General features: G+C 46.4%; 1 non-coding gene across 1 annotated transcript; it reads left to right on the forward strand.

The window, feature by feature from the left end:
• The first annotated feature begins 5,222 nt into the window (after positions 1-5,222).
• LOC131925904 (U4 spliceosomal RNA) lies at positions 5,223-5,370 on the forward strand. The gene has a single exon (XR_009383398.1). It is a non-coding gene; the product is annotated as a U4 spliceosomal RNA (small nuclear RNA).
• Positions 5,371-6,154: the final 784 nt, after the last annotated feature.

Raw genomic sequence — 6,154 nt, forward strand, 5'->3', positions numbered from 1 at the left:
CAAGCCAGACTAGTGTGTTACCACTGAGTTATAACCAAGCTATTGAATTTATAATCTGGATTCAAAGTGGGGTTTGTGCAGCTCCATAGCTCATGTCTAATTCTCCTAATGTGTTGAAGTATGTTTGGGGTATTGGGTAATTGTTGTTTTTTATTGTTAATTTAAAAAGTAACACTATTGAAGTCCATGCTATGTAGAATAGTGTTTTCTATGATTGAAAAGTAAAGGAAAAAAGGAAAGGATGGTCTTTTCCAATACATTAGTTTCAAAATTAGAGCCTCACTACACAAGCAATTTCCAGCCCACAGTGTTTTCTCAGACCATTCTGCATATTTAAGTGTTAAAATAATGATACCTTTAATAGCAGTAGGCCATGAGGACCTTAACGAGCCACCAACGAGGCCACGAGAACCTGAATAAGCAGATCAGCCTCCTGAGTCCTAAGAGAACTCCCACTTCCTACACAGACCTTGTTTGAACCTGACTTATCAGAGGTGATCTCCCCAGACTCCCATGTCTCCCCAAAGAACTCAGACGCAATGAATCACTAGCTAGAGCAGATCTTGAATTCTTGATGAAACTGATGTATTGCACGCACACGCACAGAGAGAGAGAGAGAGAGACAGAGAGACAGAGAGACAGAGAGACAGAGACAGAGAGAACTAATTTAAAAATTTTAACTTCCCTCTAGATGCAACGAAAATTGTTTACCCCTATGATTTCACAGAGTAGTCAGTAGTTTTGTACTTTGGGACTAGAAAAGAGACTGTTCTTAATTAGTAGATATGAAACCCAGAGACCCCTTACTTGTTCACAGCCTTCCCTGGCAGCGATTCATCTCTGGACTGTGCTCTTCCAGTTGAGAATAATGGAACGAGACCACTTTTGATTCCCAGAAGTCTGCAGATGTGTGGCTCCCATGAGCTCAAATGACTTCCTCCAACAGGATCATAATTCCAGGGGACAATTTACAAAGGATGATAATTACATAGTCTTAGAGGGATCAGGTCTTGGACCTTTTCCTGTGGACCTGCTCCACTTCTGTTTAAAGGAAAACCTGCCCTGTTTTTTTTTTTCATTTTTCTTTATTAAGAAAATTTCTACTCACTCTACATACCACCCACATATCCCATCTCCTCCCTCCTCCCACCCCGCAGCCCTCCCTCCCAAGCCACCCCACATCCCCACATCCCCCAAATCAAGGTCTCCCATGGGGAGTCAGCAGAGCCCAGAAGACGGCTGTTTGGCTTGAACTGTTTGGGGGGCACCCAGACAGGGGGATCGGGATCTATCCCTGGTGCATGGGCAGGCTTTTAGGAGCCCAGTGCCGGTGGTGTGACGCCTTGTGCAGCCTTGGTGCAGTGGGGAGGGGCTTGGACCTGCCTGGGCTCAGTGTGCTCTGCAAGATGGTCTCACAATTCTCTATGTAGGAAAGATAGTTTGTACATTAAACCAAAATCTTTCATATTCCCGGTAAGATCACCTCTTAGAACAGTTCATGGGTAGTATGTGACGCCTCTGTGACAGCAGAATTCTGAGAACAGAACCAATTAGCCCTCAGCCCTTCCTTTTCCATAGCTTCTTCTTCCCCCACCGTCCTGCACAAATGCTCCCAGTAGAGATATTTGCTACATTAAGCATCTGAATTTGGAGGTTGGGGAGATGGTTCCGTGGATAAGAGGACTTGCTATGCACGTGTGAGGACCTGTGTTCAAATCTTCAGTACCCACTTAATGTGGCAGGGAGTACCTATGACCCCAGTGCTTAGGGAGCAGAGACAGGTGGATTGCTGGGGATTGCTAACTGCCAGCCTGGCTCCAGGTTCAGGGAGAGACCTCATCTCAGGGAATAATGAAGAGAGTGATAGATCAGAATGCCCTATGTCTTCCTCTGGCCTACATACTCACACATGAGCACATACACACACACACACACACACACACACACACACACACGCACACGCACACGCACGCGCACGCGCACACACACGCACGCGCACGCGCACACACACGCACACGCACACGCACATACACACGCAATAAATATTTTTTTTTAAAGAATCTGAATTCAATATTGCCATGTCTCACATGAGGATCAGAGGTTCTGCTTTAGGTGTCCCTTCTTTAGCCATGACTTTCTTGGACATGTGATCAGGAGCCAGTTGCTGCCTATGGGGGAAACTCCTAACACTTCCCTCAGAAATCTGTTGAGAAAGCTGGCCGTGGTGGCACACACCTGTAATTCCATCACCCAGCACCCAGGAAATAGAGGCAGGAGGATTCTGGGTTTAATGGCAGCTTGAACTACATATTAAAGTCCTGTTTCAAAAAAGAAATAGTGGAGAAAGTTCAGTTTTATAGTGCACAGAAAATATTTAGTTCACCGTCTATGTACAGTCAGCCCTTGATACATATTAATTAACACCCGTAGATTTAGACATTGAGCTGCGATGGGAATAACCATAGATAGTCCCAAGAACTGGCCTTTTTTATGTACCCTCAAAACCATGTGGTAGCTAAGGTTCTATTTGACACCGGTTCCTGAGAAGCCTGGTTGATTTCGGTTGGTGCCTGCGTCATTTCCTGTAGTATATAAAGCTCCAACAGTGCCCTGGTGCCTTGGCAAGGTTCACATGGACAGAAGGAGAAATAACCCAAGGACTTGGGGAGAAGAGCCTCTTCGGGGCAGAACCCTGCATGCCAAGTGACAGAAAAAGGCTACTGTGGGAAGAGCATGGCTATCAGGAGTGAGTGTCTAAGAAAAAGGTGAGACTGAGGTGTGCGAAGCCATTCAACCTGCGGCTGGTCCTGATACGGATACTCTGGAGTGTGGGATGATCAGTGGAGGTAAGCGTGGGGCCGGGACACACCAGGATCATATTCACAGGCAGCCTTCGTGCTGAGGAGAGTTTGTTCAACGCCCCTTTCAGAAGGCTTCATGGTATGCGTGGTGTTGAGCAGGAGCCGGGGAACTCACTCGCCCAGTATTCCTCCACTTTCCAGAGTGCTAAGGATCAGAGGACATTTTAAAAGGACTTTCTAGGTTACATCACATAATGAGCACAATGTTCTCAGTGTGCTAGGAAAGTACCTAGTTTCCCATGTCGTATCGCTGAAGTTTCTGCATGATCGGCTTCGGGAGTTGTAATGGAGATGCCTCAGACACGGGTACCAGGATCTTACTCTGCACACATGCGCTACGAGCTAGCAAGCATGCCTCTCTGTCTCTCCTGGCCGTGTCCTTGCCTCCTCCTCTCCATCTCCTCCCCTCTCCTGCAGGAGACTTTGCAGTTTTCCTCTTGTTCTCTGTCCTTTACAGTTTCACAAGCAGATTTGAAGTACATGCCCAGGATAAAAACTTACCAACACAAAGTATCGAGTGAGGTATTTATTGAAACAAAATGAGAAGGGAGTTTCCTCATTATATTTTTAAATAGTATAAACCATGTGTATATAAGTGTGTGCATAGATACACAGAAAGGAGGGATTGTCAGTTGATCCGACTGTAGCTGCTGGAATCAGAAAGAAAAAATTTCGCTTTCAAAGCTGCTTTCTGGGGCAGGGAGATGGCTTAGTTGGTAAAGTGCTTGCTGCAGGAGCATGAGTTTGGACCCCAGCACCCACATGATAAAGCTAGCCATGGCCGTGTGTGCCCGCAAGCTCAGTGCTGGGGAGCTGGAGACCAAAGGATCCCTGGGGCTCGGTGGCCAGTGGAGCTGAGTCTGTGAGTCTGGGTTCAGTGAGAGACTCTGCCTCAAAAAATAAGGTACACAGTGAATGAAGGAGACACCGGGGCTGACCTCTGACCTCATCATGAATGTGCATACATGTATTTCCATACCCACATGCACATGTGTGCATATGTGTGCGCACACGCGCGTGCACACAGACACAAACACACACACACTTTCTCAGAGTAAGCCTCACACATTATAGTCTGCTCCAATCAAGCAGATACAATTACAAGGCTGGCCATTTCTCTTTTCTCTGTTGCTCTTCGCTACAGAGGCATTGCCATAAAGGGAGCGGTATTGATTTCAAACTCAAAACCACCAGTTTCTTCAGGGAAATTCACTTGTGATTAGGTGTTCTTCCTAAAGAAACATCGGCACAGGGGGACAGATTGCTGTGATTTCAGGGCAGAATACCAAGAAGGGAGAAAGAACCTGGGTTGTTTGCTCAGCACCAGCAAACGCTGGGTGAAAATTTCCTTTGAAAGGCTCAGGGTGGGTCAGAGCAGGGAGGATCTTGGTGCTCATTGGACAGGACATCTAGTTTTATGCTGGGGACCTGAGACATTGAAAGGGTTAAGTGACTTGTGGGTGATGCCCAGTTATTAATTAGCGAAGTCAGGCAGAGACATCTCTAGGGTCATGGTTCAACATCCTTTTTCCCCCTACAATGTTACTGCCTCTCTTGACAGAAATGAAACCTGCATGAAAAAAATCTCCTGAGAGATGTCATGTGGGATATATATATATATATATATATATATATATATATATATATATATATATATATATGATGCATTTTCATTCCACTTTGAGAAAAATGCTGCCAAACTGCTCTCTGGGGAATGGAGCCTCTATGAAGAGAGAAGGGCTTCTGTGCTTGAAGATCACAATGAATAATCATTCCTTTCACACCTAGACTGCATCCCAAAGGCCACAGCCACCCTGGGGGAGATGGTCACATGGAGGAGGGGATGTGAGCTGGTTAAGGAGGAAAGCCCCCTGGGTAAAACAGAGGAGTAGAGCAGTCAGAGGACCCTGGGGAGAGACGAAAAAGAAGGAAAACTAGACACCAAGAGAGAAGCCTGATCAGCTACAGCTCATATCAACATTAGATTGTTTTTGTATGTGTGAAACATCTTTATAGGCATTGAGAGACCTATAATGAACTAGATAGATGCCTTTTGGCTAGGCTGGGTGGGGGAGGGCTTCCAGCATCTCTCTATGTGTGTGTGCTCTTTAAATTCGCTGAGCCATTGGGCAGTAGAGGCCTGTGTAGGAGACAAGAGTCTAGATGGGTTCAGGCCAAGATAAAAGCAGAAAGGAATAGACTTGAGATGCCGATGGGCAAACACGGAGAACTCTGTTCCCGACTCAGTGACGAAGGGCGATCAGTTTCTTTAAGGCAGATGCATTCTCGTCTCCTCAAATTTAGTTTCTCTTTGGAAAACATTTAAAATAATAATTTACTCACTATTTAGTTATTTATTGAAGCTTTGCGCAGTGGCAGTATCGTAGCCAATGAGGTTTATCTGAGGCACAATTATTGCTAATTGAAAACTAGTTATTTATTGAGACAAGCCTCATGATGTTGTCCAGGCTGATCTCCATTCCTGTACTCAAAGGATCCTCCTGCTTTGGCCTCCGTAGTAACTGGGAGTGCTGGTGTATGCTGCCACACCCATTTTTTTTTTTTTTTTGGAAAAGTCTTGGTTTCCACCACCACACCACTACCACCACCACCACCACCACCACCTCCACCTCCACCTCCACCACCACCTCCACCACCTCCACCACCACCTCCACCTCCACCACCACCTCCACCACCACCTCCACCACCACCACCACCACCACCTCCACCACCTCCACCTCCACCACCACCTCCACCACCACCACCACCTCCACCAAAGTCTAGATATTCTCGGTACACCAAAGTTCCTGATAAAATTATCTTATTACTCAGATGTCAGTAGATATTACAATACGTAGTGTATTTCTTCCCCTAGTAGGTGCTGAGGAGCTATCCACTGGCTTGGATGCCATGCAACTCTTTGCTAAAGGACTTAGCACAGCACCCATGGAAAACCATGTGACCGGTTTGCACAAAGCCAGGGAGCATCTTGCTGGGCTTTCTCCTGCTCACACAGTCTCAGAGCACCCAGCATCTCAGGAAACCCAGTCAGACCTCACGTCTAATTGATGGCAGTTTTTTTTCCTTCCCTCCTTTTCACCCACCTTGAAAAGAATCCTTTCAGCTCTTCCTGAGAATAACACAGTTTGACGCTTAGATCTTTCTCTCTTCCACCTGAGCACAAAGCAATGCAGGGACAGCGAAGAAGAGCACGTTCTTCCTCTGAAGTAGCGAACATTCTTCCCAGGCTGAGTCCAGAGGCGGAGGGAGAAGAAGCAGAAGCTAGGTCTCAC

The sequence above is a fragment of the Peromyscus eremicus genome, chromosome 15 (genome assembly GCF_949786415.1).
Source record: "Peromyscus eremicus chromosome 15, PerEre_H2_v1, whole genome shotgun sequence".
NCBI classification, from domain to species: Eukaryota; Metazoa; Chordata; class Mammalia; order Rodentia; family Cricetidae; genus Peromyscus; species Peromyscus eremicus.